Raw genomic sequence first — 20,161 nt, 5'->3', positions numbered from 1 at the left:
ATTTGCTTTAATTCCCGAAACCAGATGGAAACATTGTCAGACAATCACGCCCAGACTTCCGGAACGGCGTGGCTTCCGTTTTTCATACTTCCCAGTCATTACAATTTCTTAATAAAGATAGAGAACTTAGTGGATATTTGTCCACATTTACTTTTCAAAATATGACGCATAGAATCGGCGAAGAAAGGACACTAGTGGCAGAATCCACCCACCAATACAGATTGAGTTAGAGACACAGATAAAGAAAGGAAAGAATGACCGGAGCTCACCGTAAGTGGAAAAATGCTCCTCTAACGCTTCAGGGCACGCAGAGTCCAAGAATAAATGAGTGGAGGATGAAATTAAATGTTTCACCTAAAGAAAATTATTATCGAATTTAAATGTCTGTAGCTCATACCCGGCTCCTGGAGGCTAGCTATTACTCTTACCAAATGTAATTATTTACCCCATCTTAATCAAATTGATTTTGAGCCTTCGACCAAAGGCTGTTGGCAAATATCACTGTTTTTTTCAAGCTGAATGACATTAATGATCGAGGCCATTGCTAAATTTTAATTTAAAAAATACCAGTTCTCAAATGTTATGCATATGACCGTTTACTCCCGATCAAATTTCCGCCGGTCCCAAAATCATCTACTGGGAACAGTTTCCACGGGAACGGAGAATATATAGTTAGTATGTGAAGGGTAGATCGCATTTAACCAGGCCCCATACCACGAATCGCAGCACTAAACCTCACTGAAGCTGAGCCACAGGTCAGTTTTTTCTCTTATCCACATGGTAAATATCTTTATCCTCCGATATGAAAAAAAGAGATTTATTTAAAAATTTATCAAGACAGTTCGATGAACTATTAATACGTAAAATTATTGGCACCATTTTGATTAAATATCTACGCGAAGCTATAGATCTCACATAAAATGTTAAGTGCCGTGAGGGAGAGGAACATTTTCTCCACTTTTCCCAATTTATTTGTAGCCTCGAGGTATAAAAAAAACACGTTGAGATGCAAATGGCGAGAGCTGCCTACGTGAAGATATTAAGCATATGGTTCACCACTCTCACATATGCTACAACGTATCCACACAATTAGAGTATTATAATTGTCACATCACCGCAAAGACAGATAGGAGCACAAGCGTCGTGCTCTCGCTTCTCATGGCAGTTGGCACAGAACGTACACGAGCATGATATCTTAGTCAAACACCCATCAATTTGGTAGCACGTATGGGCAAAAAATGGAGCAATAATTCCAATAATTCTCGCTCAGGACCGTACTATGGAAATCATTGGATTAAGCACTCTAAGTTATATCAGACTATGTATTTTTAGTTATGTTTTCTGCTATTTTATGTTCAGTGTGACACCAACCAAGCACAATAAAATCGGCTTTAGTCCTCCATCCAACACAAATCATCCCTTCGTCCGCGGAAATCTCGCATTTTCGTGTTTCGTTAGGTACATTGAACCGAATCCTCCAAAACTCAACAAAACCCATGAATCATGACGCTGAATTATCGTAAAATGTAGTAGGCACGTATATTTATCCACAAATCATTTACAGATTATTGGTAAAATTAGATAATTTTCAATTTATATAGGTAAATCTATAAGACTTCTCGGAAGGCAATTTTTACCTATTTAATCACTTTCACCGTTTTTAAGCTATGCCTTAGCTCGGACCATTGCATTCATTTAACAATTATACAGATTTTTTAAACCTCAAAAGCTATTGTGAAAAGTCAACATAAAATGAAATCCAAAAATTACCTATTACTATGATTTGGTTTAACCAACATATACAAGACACCAATATATACTTAAGTTTTACGTTGCATTTATCCTTGGCTCTACAGGTGAAAAATAATATATCATCTATTTTGTTCCCTGTTATTTAATGAATACAGTGACCATTCTACCAAATCCTTGGGGGTATTCATTAATACGTTGTTACAAATTCCAAAACATCGTACTCACGGAAATGAAAGAGCCGCGAGAGAAATATAATTACCGCGAGATTATGATCACTCCGAAAAATATCCACGGAGAGATTCACTATTACTTATTCACATTGAGTATACGTCAACGCAGGTCAAATCGGCGTTTCCTTCCGAGGCATCGAAACGAGAAATTCCTTACCTGCATGCCACGGTGCTTCCTCACCGCGGGCGAAAAATTAGCAGCGCGTTACCCACACACACACACACCAAGGAGAGGAGAGATTTCGAGGGGGCAACAGAATTCTCGGCCCGTTTCCTGGTATTTGTTCCGACAAAAGCTTGATAAAAGGCACTCAAATGAATCAGTGCTTGAGTAAAGACGAAGAGGGAGAAGGGCGGCTTCGAACAAATTACCACCGCGTGGCGGAAAAATTACAATCAAAAAAGGACCCTCCTCTCCAACATAAGACGTAGGAAGACTCCCCAACCAACTTCGCGATGAAACAGACCCAGAGTGTTTCGAGAGAAAGAGCGCGCGGAGACAGTGTTTAACAAAAGATGTATTCTCGGTCACGTAGCAGTTGGAGTCTTTAGGCGGAGAAGAAAGAACACTCCAAGAACAGGGGTATTAAAGGGAGCTCCCTACCTGCGGGGAAAAATCCGCAAAAAAAAATCACCTGGCATGCATACCATTACGATTTCCCGTTTCGTTACTCACACTTGGCCAAGGGGTATTAATTTTTTTAAGCATACTCTAAGGTGAGGACGAATTTTTTGGCCGTATTTATGAGTGTGTTCCATTGAGCGTCGAAGTTGGGATAGAGCGTAATAAAACGTAGCTTTTTTTTAAGTTAACTACTGGTTATTCTTTGCGAACTTACCCCATTTTTTTCAAATTCTATTCTACTCCAGAGCAACACTGTTTCATGTTTTATGCCTGGTTGTGCATTGAGCGGAGTTGTTGTTACTGTGAAAAAGGTACTAATTATTTTCTGTTGAATGCAATATATCTGCTTTTTTTCTTTGGTATTTGTAATTGCATACCTCTTGTGGGTCCCCGGCAATAAACGCTTACTGCGTGTTATTGTTTTTGCTGCTATATTCATGAAGTATTGACATCAAAAATTGAGATATCACGTAGTATTTGGAAATTATTTCCTTCATCGTCCAACATGATTTACCATTCCGATGAATAAAACACATCCGCAGCTATTGGTCCTTTATCGTCGAATTTGAACGCCATTAATAACTTTATTGATGAAAATTAAAATGCTCCGTAATCGGAGATGCATACGGATGCTTCGATATTTTTCACCAAAATATGCACGGATTTCTGGACAAAACTCAGAATGTGCGTTACTATATTCTCTATTGCACATTAATACTACAATTTCAGCCATGGATAGTGTTTTCTGACGAAAATAGAGGACTAATCGCCGGTATTATTTATCGATCGTCCCGCTTTCCGCTGAGGCAGTGAAACCCCTAACGGAAGGCGGGGAAGAAACTGGTGAGAGAGAAGGAGTAGCATTTGAAAGAAAAGAAAATAAAAGACCGACGGAAGAGCAAACAAGAGACTCTCTTAGAAAAATGAGAGCCGCGGAGCCAATGACTGGGAACGGGACCCGGCATTTATCTCAACGAAACCCATTCCGCCCTCAGCAGCAGCAGAAATAGTAACTACGAGCTCCCCACCGCCACGCTTTGCTCCTCCGTGCACCTCACACCACGCGGAAGCACTCAGGAACGTTTCACGGTAATTTGTTCATGGGCAACGTAATTCCACCAAAACAGTGAAATGAGCGCGAATATATGCATGAGTTTACGCTGTAGCACCCCGTAGTATGCGAGTGTTTTCGGTGTCGACCGCAAGGGCAAAGGGGGGCGCGCGCGTGTCGCAATTAGAAATGAGCACGTCGAACGAAGCGAAACATGCGAAACTCTATCGGCGATACGAGTAATACATGTAGTTCGGGTGCAGATTGAAGAGGTCGAGTAAAAATGATCCAACAATTTATTCAAAACAACCCTTCAAAAACGAGAGAAGATTCCGGGGGTGGTCTGGTGATTCTACAACATAATAATCATCCATTTTTTTCCGTTTCAGGTTTCAAGGAAATGAATACAACTCAATGGTTTAATCCAAAATTTGGTACTGTCAGTTGAGAGTAGACATCATCCCTAACTAAACCACAGGTGCATGAATATAAGGAAGCTGTCCACGCGAACAACGCGTTTAATTAGCTTTCCACTTCCTGAAATTTACAATACAGAATTCTTTCGGAAAAAGGGAATAACGTCATTCTTCGAAGAAAAATATGTTAAATTAGTCCAAACACGATAAGTAAATATTTTATAGCTATCAGTATAAACATATATATAATCAATTTGAATCCACCTAAATATATCAACTCATCACTTAACCCTAGAAGTGCTCACTTATTTTTTCAATCATAAAGTGCACACTGGGGTCCAGCGGACCCCATAAATTTAAAAAAATTTAATTTCAACCCCCTGATATTTGTTTACAATTAATATAGTAAATATCAATAATAGAAGTGTTTCTTACACAAATATGTAAAAATAAGTTATTTAAACATATTAAAATGAAAGTAAAACAATATTTTTCACTCTAAAGACGTAAAAATTCTTTAAGAAAGTCACCAATCCTACTTTTATTTACTCTTACGAATGATTTAGATGTCCAGACAAATAGTTTTAACAGCTTAAGTATTACATTGTGTAGTTCATGTAAAAAAATGTTTCATATTTTTTCTTTCCATAAAACGTATTAATTTTAACAATTGAAAACAACAAAATTTTCCAGTGTATTTTTTTTCACAAATTTCATTAAGACTTCCTATTGCTCCAAAATGCACATTACTATTATTTATTTTACAGGTAAAATATAAATTTTTAGAAAAAATGCTTTGTTGTTAATTTCTCACTCCAGTACAGGTAGTACACAGATAACTTCGGTGCTCGTCACACATCGGAGCGCGGCACGATGAGCATATAATTCTTGTTTTTCTGTCTCTATTCCTTGGGCATGAGCTGCATCGTATTTTGCTGTGAAGGATTTCAGGTTTATCAATTGCTGATATTTCAATTTTTTGAAATTTCCGCAATAGTATTCCTGATTGAAGAACGCGGTTTTTTTTTCAAAATCCGTTGATGCTAATGAGGTTTGATGAGTGACAAAGCCAAGTTTTTCAAAAATGTTCTCCGATTTATTTTTTCATTACTATCAATATGAGAGTAAAGAACCATTGCGTTTATACCAGCTTGGTCTAGCATGCCATAGAAAATCAGCATTGGCCATCGAAGGGCTTTTGTGGCTGTTGTATATTCATGACACAGTTGATCAAATGTCTGTTCCTCCTTTAGTGGCATTATACATGCAAATAATCTCGGGCTTTCCATTATCTTCATTTATAGCTCCGTCCAAATGAAAAGATGACAACAAAAGCACTATTTTATTTCTTTTCGGCGTGAAAGACACCAGGGTCATGTCAGGGTCAAAGGCAAATCGTGAAGATTGAACAACAGCTTCCTGTAAAATCCACTGGAATTTGACGCTTGTTTTTATGAATGTTGCCCACCATCGTTATTGAATAATCTTTTAGCATCTTCTTTACAAGCTCAACAGAAGTGAACCAATTGTTGCACGTAATATTTCTATTCGTGCCATGAATTGGTGTTGACAATGTCCGTGCATAATATGTCGGAACAGTTTCTTCTGGATTGGTAACTACTCTTCCTATGTAAGGATAGGCATTTACCATGTAAAACGTTTTTGCATCATTCATCATTACAATTTTTATGCCATACTTATCTGGCTTTCCTTTCATATATATCCGAAAGGGGCAACGGCCTCTAAACCGAGAAGTTGTTCATCTACTGTACAATACTCATGAGGAGTGTAACATTTCTTGCATTTATCTACAAACCCTTCCCAAATTTCACGAAGTGACGCAAATTTATCGATCGTTCTGCGCTGCATTCTCGTGTTTTTATCATCAAAACGCAAGGTTGACAGCAAAAACAGGAATCGGTAAAGAGACATGGTGCATTGATACAACGTAGATACACACTCAGTTGACCACAGTTCATACAAATTTGTGTGGCACGTCTTCTGCACCCCAGAAAAATATGGAAGTCCAAACAAAGCCTCAATCTCCTCAACATCTACATCACCGTGGTACGATTGAGGAATTGTGACATTTTGACGCTGCCGTTGTATTTCCTCATTTGTGTGCGTCATTATTTTATTTCGTAAAGCGCTATCCAACAGTAATTCGGAAGCTTGCCGGGAAGTTTTGACGTCGCGCGCTGCTCCTTTTGATCCAGGCAGATCCGAAACCAAATTTCGCTCTCTCTTTCGATCTCCAAATGATTTCAAACGTCAATGTTTCATGAATAGTTTACTATTATGAGTAATATATGTTCAAAACTATTGCTCTAAAATCAATTCCATTGAAGTTTGTTCGTACGTCTTTCACTCCGAAGTTCCTAAATTATTTGCAAAAGAGGAAACCAAGATATTCCACAAAAAAGTTGATGTCCTCAAATATCCCAAAGTGATAAAAAATGATAAATGACATTTTAATTACTATAAACGTATAAATACGATTATAACAAATGTATTTTCAGCAAAAAAGGCAATAAATATATGTGTTAATTTTTTTTCGCAATTTCAAAAAAATTTCATTAAGTGCACACTGGGGTCCAATGGATCCCAGACCATATTCAACATTAAATTATAAAGCAATAAGCGCGTTGAAAAAATATCCACACACATGAAACTTTTACTAAGATATAAAAGGAAATTTACATTGGTATGAGCTTTCAATATTTTGTGTATTACAAAAGTTACAGCAAAGAAAAAAACTGCTGGGGTCCACTGGACCCCAGTGTGCCCTTCTAGGGTTAAATGAGAAGCTTTAAAATTTTAAATAATGAAAAAAAGAGTTTTTCACTAAAAAGAAAAATTATATTCCCTTTCTTTGCGAAATAATTACATTTAAAGGCTTCAAATTGCGTTTCGCAAAGTGGGATGAATCCTTACCGTCTCACTTCAGAACAAATCATGACATCAACTACAAAATACCATGTGTTAGGGGTAAATATATTCTAACAACTATGCACACTAACAATAGCTAACCACCAGCAATGTCTCGGAATTTAATCAATCAATCACTCAGCGATTCATTCCGGAATATTTGCCTTGTCAGGTTAAGGCATAGTTCACCACGGACTTGGCCATTAGCGTATTAACTTCAAAATTTCAGGATAGGGGAACAGTTATTTTCCCTGGGCCACCCTGCACTTCCAGGATTGTGATTTGGGGTGTCCGAAGGTTTCGCACGGCATATGAACCCAGGATCCCTCGATCAGCAGCTTAGTTCTCTTTCTACCAGCTACGCTACCAAGTTCCCATGGTAATAACTAGACTATGAAAAAATGATGTGTCCGACCAAATCAATGAGTCTGAGTAAAACTAAAAGAGAAGTTGGTTACACAGGTCAGGGCATGTAGGTAGACAGGGGTATTGAACTCGTAAGATTAACTTTGAAAACGGTCGCCCCGGCCCTCGCTACGGTAGTTTATCAGCAAAATATAAGGTTTTGGTAAAAAATCAAAGATTTTTACTACCTAAACCAGAGCTGACCTAATTTTTGTGTAATATTCCTTCAAAGTGAAGTACGTTCTTCAGTACCTGGACTACTGATATGTGATGAAAGATTTAAAACTAGGGAATATAAATTAAGTTATTGATGATCTTTTTGCATTAATGATTGTGGAATGACGAATGAATTAGAGCCTATATAATTATGTATGGTGTAACCAATGTATAAAAAACATAATTATCACGTTGAATTTATCCATGGTCTTGCAGGTGCAAAATAATATTACTTTCTTTTTGAGTCCTATTAAATTTATGAATACAGATACCATTCTAGCAAATCCTTGTGGGTTTCATGTATGCTTATCTTGCTTTAAAAATTGCAATTTATTGATATAATGAACATTTTTAGTAGCGAAGAACATTTACGCGTATTCAAATCAAATTTATCATGTACCTAAGTGATACTCTTCCAGGAAATAAAATCGATATAGCATTTACAGTCATTGTCCAATCATTATGTACATATTATACGACTAGATTTTTTTAGCGCCCGTACAAAAACCCCTATAATTATTCTCAGTTTGATAAACGGACCACGTTTGTATCTCAGCATATGATTCGGCACATTTTAGAAACTCAAAATAATTTTGTTAGTCATTCGTAATGTTTATAGCCCGGATCCGTGTTTTTATTGAACCGCCAGTCATAAGGGACGGACTAATAGGTCCATTTTGAGAAAATACATTTCCGTTAATTCGAAAACCATTTGCGTGAATGAAGTGAATTGGATGTACATTTATGCTCTCTGCGTGCAAGTCTTCATTGGTGATGCAATTTGTAGCGAAGTAATCCTGGTCTCGTGCATGGGGCTGATTGAAAAAGCTTTCTGGTTACTTTAAACCTCATAAGTGATTTTCAGCGGAAAATTGGTCATCAACCACGTCTATATGAGTCAACATGTCGTCCCTAAATGGCCCGTTTACTTTTTAAAACTGAAGAGATTTCTAATGAGCGGGTATAATTTGTAATCGCTCATTTGGAGCCATATATACTTTTGCTATCGACAGATTTAATGCGCTTTAATTTGCCACTGTCAATTGTTGTCTGATTGACACCTACTTAGGCATTATTGCGAGATATTATCTCCACAATTGCTCCTTCCCAAAAAAACATTCCAAATATTTTTATTTCCCTCTAACGGCAACAAATTCATTTAGGGAAAAATATTAAATATGGAATTCATTAAATACATAAATACTTTTTCATTAGAAATAAAGTTGATACTAGAACTAACAAATATTGAAAAAACTATTTCGGTTATACTATAGAATTTTTTAATGAAGTTAGCATATAAATAATTCTACGTGGCATCCTTCACAAGGTTGCGATTAATGTCATATTATTATAATCCCTGAATGTGCCATTTATAGATGAGGCTATACTATATATTTCATTATAGTTAAGTTTTTCATACTTTATTATAATTACCAATGTTGTACTAAATTTGGTAATGTACAACATTGGCTCAGAGGAAAGCAATAGAATCCATGGCAGCTGCCAACAGTTTTATCATTCACAAAATTGTTATCCTAGTGTCGTCATTGTATGAAGTACCGTGTAGTCGTATTTATGCACCTAATTTGAGTTATCATGACTCATGATGGCCAAAAGTTCGACAAATAATTTGGAATTTGGTGCAATGAGCGAATGTAATTCCTTTGCTAGAGATAGAAATAACTTTGTGCTCTGAAATAAAAGTAATACCATAAAATCGTATTCATTACATTGACACGTGATGCCGTGATGGCGATGCGTATTTTGAAATCACTCACGATTTGGTAAAAGAATGATGAACATTTGAGTTAATTGTGCACATTGAATGCATGTTATCGACAAGGCTTGGTTTTAGGTGGTGAAATAAAGGGAGGAAAAGTCTGACAGATGAGTATATAGGCAGGAGAATTTACTATGCAAGTTCCTCCAAGGCTTTGATGAGAATCCCCTGACTTTTCCGAAATTTCAAAATTTCCGGACAACTCCCGGTTTTCCCCTACGCTCACCACCTGCTTCTCAAAAAATGCGAACGTTGAAAATTTCGCGAAAGAGAACAGTTGCCGTTAAAAAATAACCATCATTCAGCGTTTTATTTATAAATTTCCGTGAAACGCGTCAAATAGAATTTTTATTTGAGGCGACAAGCATGCAGGTTGAGAAGGTACCTAAGTTCATCAAAGTCTATGCTGGTGAAGGTTCACTTCAGTGGTACTTACAATTAGCATGGAATAACCCGTTTTATTATATCTGTGATTAATATTTCTTTATTTAATGGCACAAAGACTGCCATCGAGACGCGAACCAAAAGGTGAACTTCAAGATACAAATATCCAGTAAAATTATAGCTCGGGAAGTCTATTTCTATGGTCATTACTCGATGATTCACAGTTATTACATATACATTTTGAATGTTAGACGAAAATGAAATTTATTTTATTTCTCAATCCGACATCCGCCAGAAAATATTCGAAGACAGCAGGTTTGACTGATGAAGTGAGGAGGGATATTTGAGCAGTAGAAAGAAGATACAGGAGAAAGATAGGCAAGGATACGCTCCATAGAGAGCGAGAGAATCTAAGATTGTCTTTCTGACTGGCCTAATGAGCATTTATGAGTAAATTAAGTAATTCACTTTCATGGGACTATTCGTTACATCTACAAATTCATACAAAATGATGAGCGACGCAGTAAAGAAGTAAGTAAGTTAAAATCAACATTAAGAAAAAAAAATTTCAAGCAATCTAGAGTTAGCCATTATCGAAATTTGCCTGTTTATCAGATGAAGAGCACTTAACAGAAATTCTTTTGACGAAGAAAAATCAACAATAGTTTAACTGCAGGAAAATCTGGTGAAGAGTTTACTCAAGGTGTCTGTAAAATTTAAATGTTGTGGAGAGATTTTCAAAGAAGAATTAACGTATGAAAAGACAGACGCCGACATGTGCAAGGCGATTGATGCGCCCTCTTAATCACATGAAGAGAAACCTTAGTGTGTCAGACGAATTAGATAAGTGATGCGCAGACAGAGATACGCTCCAAAAGAATGAAGAAAAAGAGTGCCAATGAACGAAACGGAACAAAACGAAACGTGATAAGGGAATGGAGGGTAAAAGAAAACCGACCAAAGAGTGATAAGACCAGGACCACAAGCCCACCGACTCTTTTCTCTTGGACCGTAATCCTAATTGATCCAATATAATATTGTTCTTTCGTCTTCAACGACATTCCCTATCCTGCGAACCTACCAACGCCTTATCTGGGAATAATCCGGTACACGTGTAATCTGAACCCTGAATTATTAATTTTGCTATTACTTTTACTGCTTGTTCACGAAAAATATGCAATACATTCATTTTTTTATGTTATTCATCACGCTAACGTAGTTTTTTCTCTAAACCTCGAATTGAGAGAATTTTTAAATCACGAATTACCATTGTCAGAGAAATTCCCTAGAATTAACCCGGTTTCAATGTTTTTAAATAATATATTTCAATAATGAAGCTGATTACTTTTAATTAGCTTGCTATTTGATTTGGTACAAGACATCAAGTTCTATCGTAATGAAGTATTTTATTGAAATCAGCACAAGAGGTGAATAGAAATTTAAATTGTTAAAAGTTTATCACACTAGCCCCGGACTACTACTATGATTTTTTAAAATAAAATATTAAATAAAAAGTTGGATAATTCACTGAGCGTTTGGGCAGTAGCCAGAGGATATGTGAGAAAGATGGGCAGCGGTAGCATCCGAAAGAGAATGAAGAAAAGAGCGCGAAATAATCAAATGGAATGAGCCAAGTGCAAATGGGGGGTGATGGAGAAAATAGCGAGGCGTAAAAAAAAACAGGGCCGGAAAAGAAGACCACTCCCAACCCCCATCCCTCCTTTCTTTGCCAAATCCTGTTTTACTCCCCCCTCCCCAACAACCCCTCTCTTCGAAAGGAGGACGAGGAAAGATAAAAAGGTCATTCCCCAAATGAGGTGACTTGAAGAAGAAGAAAACGAGAGAGAAAAAAAAACGAAGGGGGGAAAGCGCTGGTTGGCGGATTGAGTGAGTGCGAGAAGGACGCCTTTTTTAAGGAGGGAGGGGAAAGACGCCTAAAGGAAGAGCAGCGGGAGAAGAATGGATCAAACAAATGATGGGATAATTAAATGGAAATCCAGAGAAAAGTCGTAGGAGGGAGTGATGCTGGCCGGAGGCGCGAAGAAAAAAAGGATGGGAATGTTATTAAACTTAAATGCGTGCGCGCCGAAGTCGTCTTCTTTTTATTTGTGTAACTTTCGGCTCAGCCGATATTAATATCTCTCGACGCTTCCCTCCCCATCTCTCGAACTGAAAACGCGTAGAAAAATATACATTTATAATAAATTCAAAGACTTTCCGCTCGTCCTTCGGTAATTACATGCGACCGCGAAAATAAAAAGGAAATGAAAACGAGCGATCAAAGAGATGTTATACGAATTATTTAATTACCCGGAGAATTACGAGATATGGAATAAAGAGGAAACGGACGTGAACAAGATATCAATATCAATGGGAAAGATACCATCAAATATAGATAAATTTGTAATTCCGAGGCGTATTTCAAAGCCTCTTTGTAAAAAGGACATCAAATTGGCTTTAAGACCTAAAAGGCATAACTAACCTTTATTGAGAAACTTTATTACACTCTGGCTATAAAACGGCGCTTCGATTACAATGACAATAATACTCGAAGGATCATCACTTAATCATTTTCAACGTTGAACGGAAAGTAATCCCAAAAGGATTAGCACTTAATAAATAGCATAGCTGAAATACCAAAGAGATAAAATTTCACTTGCAGTATGTCAGCAAGGAGGTGCCAGAAAGGTTCTTAAGATAGATTAAAAAGACTGTTGTTAAGTTTCATGCATTAACCGGTCATCGAAGAATTAGTAGTGCAAATGTAAAGGTTCTTCAGTAAATTTTACAAAACTTCGTTTCAGTAAATCCAGGCTCATGACCAAATTCAACGGACTAGAAAATCATGAGGTGCATTAAAAATGGTCGTTCGTTGAGTAAATAATATCAAAATGTGAAATACTGCACTTCAGTTACCAGTAGAGTATTACTAGCATTAGTATTGCGATTAAAAGAATTTATAACAAGGGCTTTGAAGCTCTAGCATGGGAAATAAAACTGTGGCAATGATAAAACAGGGCATACCACTTTGATGGTGGCACATAAATAAAGGTTTGCGACAAATCAACTGATGCCCCCAGCGGGAGATTTGATACAAAAATAAATTCATTATAAACAGAAATTATAGAACATGATAGTTTGAAGTAAATCATATGAATGTAAAAATTTCATCCTTGACGGCAGCTCATTATGGCACAATAATTAACCGAAAGACATGCTCTAGAGAGAAAAAATATTGCAAAACAAAAAAAATCATGGAATCCAGAGGCAATCAGTAGCTCCGGAAATACGTTTCCGGTGGAGTACCCGCAACAGATGATTCGCCCGGAATAAATCAGCGCTTCTAAATTTCTCAAAGGGATAGAAGCGAAGCGGCGAAAGGCCAATTGTTTGTGAATTTTATATCCCGCCGGAGGGGGCGCGTGCTGCATGAGACGTCAGCGAAAGCTCTACCCATGCGTGGCACGCCACGAAATCCCACGCTTCCCCGCGATCTGAGCACGGGAGCACGCATTTTCTGGTCCAAGCGAAGCGTCAAAACGTCAATTCTATCGGAAGTGAGGGATTCCAGAGCAAGGGCGATCGGCAAGCCGCCTTACCCCCCCCCCCTTCTTACTCCTCGCCCACTCCCCGACATATCCATCTCCTCTCTCTGCGGTCAAATTATGCGTGCCGGTCCAGTCAAATTGGGTGCGGCAACCCGGGTCAAATCAGGACCATGCAATTTGCGTGCATAATGCGATACGCTGTTCTCCGATCGTGAACATACGCGTGGCTTTCCCCTGTCCTTCCCGCCGATCACGCTTAATGCAATCGATTCCAAACTGTACGAGTCGAGGCAATAACTTTCACCACTAAGATACGAACTAACCTGAGCTACGAAGCAATACTCCCATCACCCCCATAAGTATTGGTGGATGAAGAAAGTTTCTCTGACTAATCCGGAGGATAATGATTCGAAGAGTAGAAGTATAAAAAATTTATAGATATTGAATCAACAGTCTAAATTTTTTCGGACGTAAATTCTTTAATTATATTTTAATTAAAATGTTAAATGTAGATATAAATTTTTATAGTTTAATATTGTTTCTAATAAACTTTAAATGTTAATATTATTTATTGGAACAAATATTTATGGCAACGCCGTAGTCATTGAAGGATAATATTTTTTAAAGGATAGTTAAAAAATATGTTATACTCAATAGTTAATATGCTGTATTCCATGTTGGTGTCTCGATATAAATACATTACCTACTCTTATGCAGTCCGAAAACAAGTTAAGGTCGATAGAATATAGGAAGCGAGCAATATGGGATCACTTGGTTGCCAATATCAGATAATCGGAATGCATATGAGGCATTGGTCATACCCAAGAGAATTAGTTTCGGACTCGTGTGTACAGATGCAAAAATCTCCCAGAGGTACTGTACGAATGCGAAATTTGCGCCTTCAAACAGGGAAATTCGCAAAACACTTGAAAATATTTTTTTAATAAATCCATTCATTCTCTCCGTGAATTAATCAACATATCAGATGTTAGAAACTCCATAAACTACAAACAACAAGCAATTTCATATCCCATATAGATCACAATGTCAAATCCAGGCTGGAAGACACTAATAGCATATTTCCTACAGACACTTGGAACTACAACCCAAGAATCCCAACCACATATATACTGTCACAGCAAATCACTATATTTATTATTTTTTAAATACCAGCTTGGCAGTAAAAGAGTAAAAAATAAATTGAAAAGGAGATAAAAATGTTAAATTGCCATTAAAAGAATCAGTTTATAAAAGATAATTTTATTTAACTGGAATTTATTAATTTCATCATATTAAATGCGATTTTTTCACATGTCGGGTTACTACATTTAAATTTCTTTTTTACATAAAACGCACTCAACAACGCCAAAGCAAATATATGCGCTAAATATACATTTCTTTTGTCAACTGGCTAGTTAGGATGAGTCGCTGAACTCACCAATACGACAATTCTATACGCACGCCTTTGTCGTGGCCAAGGGAAAAGCGAGTGAGTAGATTCAATGGTTGCAACTTGACATTGAGCGTTGCATTAAAATACATGGCGTTGGTGCAGGTAGAAGTATCGCACTCGTTCTCGTATTCCACTTCCCAGGTTGTAGTAATTGAAGAGGCTTGCACTCCAGAGCGCCCGCTTGAACTCAAACTTATATTTAAAATCAGAAATGATGCGATTCATCATTTAAATTTCAAGCGAATAAATCATTCCAAAAGGCATTTCACAAACAGAAATAACTTTTCCCCCTAACAACATCAATTTAACTCTTGCTTGTTAGAGAACATTGTCAACACTAGTAAACCAAGAGATTAATTACACAGGGCATGAATGGGATACGGATTCCAACGGCATTAATTACCGAACTTAATTGAGAAGTCCCTTATCATGATGTCAACAACTGTATTATCATGATATATAGGAATCCCATAAAATATTGAAGGGGACTATTGATAAATTGGTTCAGTGTTTTTTGTTGAAAATAGTTTTTCCTCCACAGCATGATGAGGCGCAATATTATTTCTCTTACACAAATATTTTTTTTTATTTTTACGTGCTGTAGGTGATGATATGAATATTTCTAAAGATTAGACATTAGTGCACTGTAAAAATGTAGAGGTTAATGATAGGACCTCCCGGCATAATTTTAATTCGTTTTCTGAAAGAAATGAGAGTTAAGGAAAAAATACCAGAAAAACTTCCCTAACACATTAGTCTCACAAATAATAAAACTGTCGATAATGCTTGTAGGTTCTCACAATTACATTTATGACTGTATAGACGAAACACATTTAAATCCAATCATTCGCCTGATTCCCAGGCAGATCTATAACCCGCGACGCATAAGTTGTGAGCACTTATTTCGTCGTCACCGTGGATGGCATTATCTGTTATAACCATTTAAAAAACATTTATTAATTGGTGAGCAAACTTCGACGCTTATACACTGGCCTTATTAGCACTTATTCCCATGTTCCTACATAAACTGTCATTCATGCGTCATATCGTATTGGCTCCTTTGAAAATGCCGTGGTGTAAGTATCATGGATGTGTATTCTGCATTAAGTATTTTAAGGGATACTTTCTATAACATTAGTAGCTTCGATTATTGCTAAATATATTCGAGTAATTATTAATGTTTTGTAGGTTCTCGGATACATCTCCCGAAAAGTGTAACTGAGTAAGTACATCTCATAATGAAAGCATTTTATGATACTGAAATTATTCCAATTATAGATGGAATCTTTAAAATAACGCAGTTATATCAATGGAATGTGTACCTGCAGACTATCGCAACATCCCGTTTCATTACTCAACTTTGGGACATAAGTACTTGTTTGGGACATGTTTTCATACGAGGTATTCTTTGGTATTATCCTACTCCATAAAAAGTTAAAAGTAAAATGTGCTATTAATACTCAATATTCCTCATTTATAAACAATGACCTACAGTGCATCATTGATTTCTATTCCAAGAGTACAAGATTACCCTAATGTCGTCATTAGAGCTGAACCCAGCAGTCTACATGTATCACATGATTGGTCCAAAACTTTTCATAACAATCATCGCTGTTGCCACACAAACAATAGACAGTCTTCCTAAATCAATCAAACACTCTTCATCTTTGCAAAAATTCAGAAAAATTTCTTCTCACTCTAAATTGACCATTGACAATTTCAAAGCTGCATAATCATGTATGTATATTCTGTATTGTTGTTGTATATTTTCCATCGTTAGTGATTCCATATTATAATTATACCAATACTTTAAAATGAATGATGAGCGTTTAACTGTTTCAATATATAAGAATAATACTCAAAAGTTCTCAAATTTATCGCTAAAAATTAATTTTTGTCCCAAAAAAAGCGCAAAATGTGATGGTTTAAAAGATTATCCATGTTCCTATACGTCAACTGTATTAATTTGATGATAGTCGGTTTGAGGCCTGAGTGACGGACCCCATTGTCATGAACTGTACGAAGATCAGTGACAAAATCGGTTAAGTCACCTTACAGATGACATGAAAGGTTCTTCACTTACTATGATCCTATTATGGTAGAAGTAATTACGAGAGGAAGGCCAAAGAAATGCACTGCAGAACGGAGAGACGAAAGATGTTCTTTACTAGGACTAACAGATGTACCATCATTGTAAATAATCGCTGCACACGATTTGTCGACCAAATGCATAATCTTTCTTCCGTTTTCCAGTTTGAGTTCGTTGGTCCTTTTTTCTATTTTCTGCATCCAACTACGCTGAAAGTACTTAAAATAATAAAGCTTTTATGTGACTGCATGCATATTTACTCAATAATTTTGTACCTTTTGCATAGAGCAATGAACGATCGGTGAGAGCTAATACCCCCGGCTGGCATGTGAATGTGTCATGTCCTTTTCTTCCGATGGCTACGAAGACAAAGCGTATTGCGTGCTGCATGTTGGTGCATACTCATCCCCGCCAAACAACCCTGAGGGAAGCAGGAATAGTTCTCGGGCTTCCCACCGGGTGTAGATTTGGGTTACAGGTCCGCTCCGTGGGACCTGTGACCCAAATCTGGTGGTGGGTAATACCCGGTGGGAAACCCGAGAACTATTCCTGCGGAGTATACGCCGGGAAAAACTTAAATTCTACCCCTGAGGGAACTAACAGAGTATTTATTCCCAGAATTTTCTGAATCACATGGTCATATCCACCGCCCCTTCCTCTGTAGCTTTCCGTATTTACTACAGTAATTTTATTAGAAGCCGAACGTGGGGTTACAACCGTTGTAAACGACAGTGCATTCTGATTGGGGGAAAGACAGTGTCAGCATTGGTTAAAACGGCGGAAAGAAAACGGGTCGAGAGATGGAATAAGTGGAGGCATCGCGAAAATGATCGAGAGTAACCAGGGCCGGTCTGAGGTTATTGGGCCCTTTGCCTGAGACTCATGATGGGCCCTCCTCAGCGGGGTATGCGGGAGTACTCCGGAAAATATTAGGAAACTGCATGCTATGGATGGAAACAACAGGATATGGAATTTTATGATATTCTGACTCTTAAAAACTAGATAAAAATTAATAAAAAGTAGGAATTTCATTATAAAAAATTCAATGAGCAAATACAAAATACGACTAAGAATGACGCAACTTATGAAATTTAATAGTAGCTAAGGTTTTATTACCTATTTAGTGATGTTTTCTTGAAATTGCTCTGTAATCTACAAGCCTCTTAATTAACCTTTTTGAAAAAGAATTTCAAGAAGTGTCATGTTCTCTTTTATCTTCGAACAACTCTATTGTACTTAATTTTTTTATAAAATTTATTCACTGAGTATCAAGAGTCTAATGAAAACACAGAATTTTATAATTGCAAAAAAAAACTTTGGTTCCGGTAATTTGAGTCCTTATTTCACGAATATTACAATGAAGGATCCTTAAGTCGGCTTCGTAATGTGTTGTCGCCCATCGCGCATTTAAATGGGTTTACAAAAGTCGCCACTCGCGTCGCTGGCGGACAAATTGATCCGAGTTTCACGAAGAAATAAGGTATAATTAGAGGTGTCAAACGAAATTTACATTAATAATAATAATGTTATTTATCAAATTAATAACTTTTCAATGCTATTCCTCGTAGTTGAAAACACTGTGCTGAAAAATATTGGAAAAAATGGATCGCATTGCACTCATCACTGCGTTGCGGACATTATTGAAAGCCGATTAAATTGCGACCAAAGTGGAAACAGAAATCCGCCTACAATGGAATAGAATTGAACCTCCTCTATACAGTCACCTTACTTTAATTATTACACCTTTCGCTTACGCTTCACGATCGACGTGAACATTGTGGGGGTCCCTTAAGATATGCCATTGCCGACAAACCGACCTGACCAAACCGCTCCTGCTTAAACTGTCATTTTTCCGCCATAATTGGTGCGATAGATGGAGCTATAGCTCAAATAGGACGGGAAATATGATGGTGTGTTTCATGCCTATGATCAAGCGGATTCCATTAAAGGAGACCCAAGTATGTGGCGATTAATCGTCATATCAGTCGTAGTTTCGCACGCATTTTATTCGGCGGCGCCACAAGGCAGCTGTATCTCATTCAGTATGACTTTTGCCATTAGCCGTAGCGCAAGTGGTCTTTTTTAGATGAAAATCGTCTCACATGCGTAAAAAGTGTATTTTATGTGTAAAACTTTAGGCTTTCCCGGCGTGTAGATGGATGAAAAATTTCTCGGGATTCCCACCGGGAGGGTGTGGTATTGGGTTAATTCTCCCGACGTTTCAATGGCTGAGTCCGCCATCGTCTTCAGGGGTTTACTCTTATTGGTAATTTTTACGGTACTTATTTATCAATTCATATCCCTGGTTGCCGTTATTGTTGTGTGCGGATGTAGCAATTAATTATGGCATTCCAGGCACTGCTCAGTTGGAAGCCTTTATCTTTGTTTAAGCTCTTCTCCTCAAGGCTAAAACCAATTGCCTCCTTTACAATTCTATCCCAATAGTTATTAGTGCGGCACAAAGCCTTCGTATTTTCGAAGTCCATCCTATGACCGAGGACCAAGTTATGCTCCACTACCTCCGACTTTAGCGGATAAAACAGGCGTATGCATCTTTCATGCTCCGTCAGACGTTTTTCGATTGTGCGGACAGTCTCCCCAATGTAAACGTGACCGCACTCATACGGGACGCTGTTTTATGTGATTTATTGGCTCAGTTACACATTAATGCCGTGTATTTCCCCGTGAAAACTGGATAAAGATGACTGTTAGACCCGCGAGTGGCGATTTTGAAATCTGATTTCAATGCGCGCGGAGCGACAATAACTCTAGCAGCGGACTGAAGAATGTTCTGATGTAATATTCGTGCCTAATACCATTGGATGGAAGGAGTGGCGGTTCCGCAACCACGGCAGCAGTGCCAATGTCCTCGGCTCCCCTTTCATCATCGCATGCGCTGCACCTGAACTCCCAAAACCTCCGTCGCCGCTCTCCGTCACACGACGACGACGACGCGGCTCCGCAACAACAAGGCGTCCTCGGAATAATTAACCCCACCAAAGTCAGCGGAGAGAGATGGGGGAGGAAGGGAATCCCCTTAATGGGGGAGGGTCGGCGAAAGGGTGCAAGGAGACACCGCAAGGACCTCAATAGCATCGCATCCTAAACATTTCTCACCATTGTCTCCATTCTTATGTACTTGCTCTGATTATTTCAAAGGATTTTATACGTGATTTGATTTGATCGAGGCCAGAGGCGAAAATAAGGGAGAGGCTCGGTGGTCCTATCCCCGGAATGGAAAAAAATTAATTACTCTGAATAATTATGAGCCAAATGAGATAATA

At 37.8% G+C, this 20,161-nt stretch overlaps 1 protein-coding gene across 1 annotated transcript in view; it reads right to left on the bottom strand.

The window, feature by feature from the left end:
* Positions 1–20,161, bottom strand: part of LOC124165295 (lachesin-like) — a 1,070,179-nt gene that overhangs the window by 938,898 nt on the left and 111,120 nt on the right. The gene's annotated exons all lie outside the window — the stretch shown is intronic.

This window comes from Ischnura elegans, chromosome 9 (assembly GCF_921293095.1).
Source record: "Ischnura elegans chromosome 9, ioIscEleg1.1, whole genome shotgun sequence".
Lineage (NCBI taxonomy): Eukaryota > Metazoa > Arthropoda > Insecta > Odonata > Coenagrionidae > Ischnura > Ischnura elegans.
This window is presented reverse-complemented; position numbering and strand designations above follow the sequence as displayed.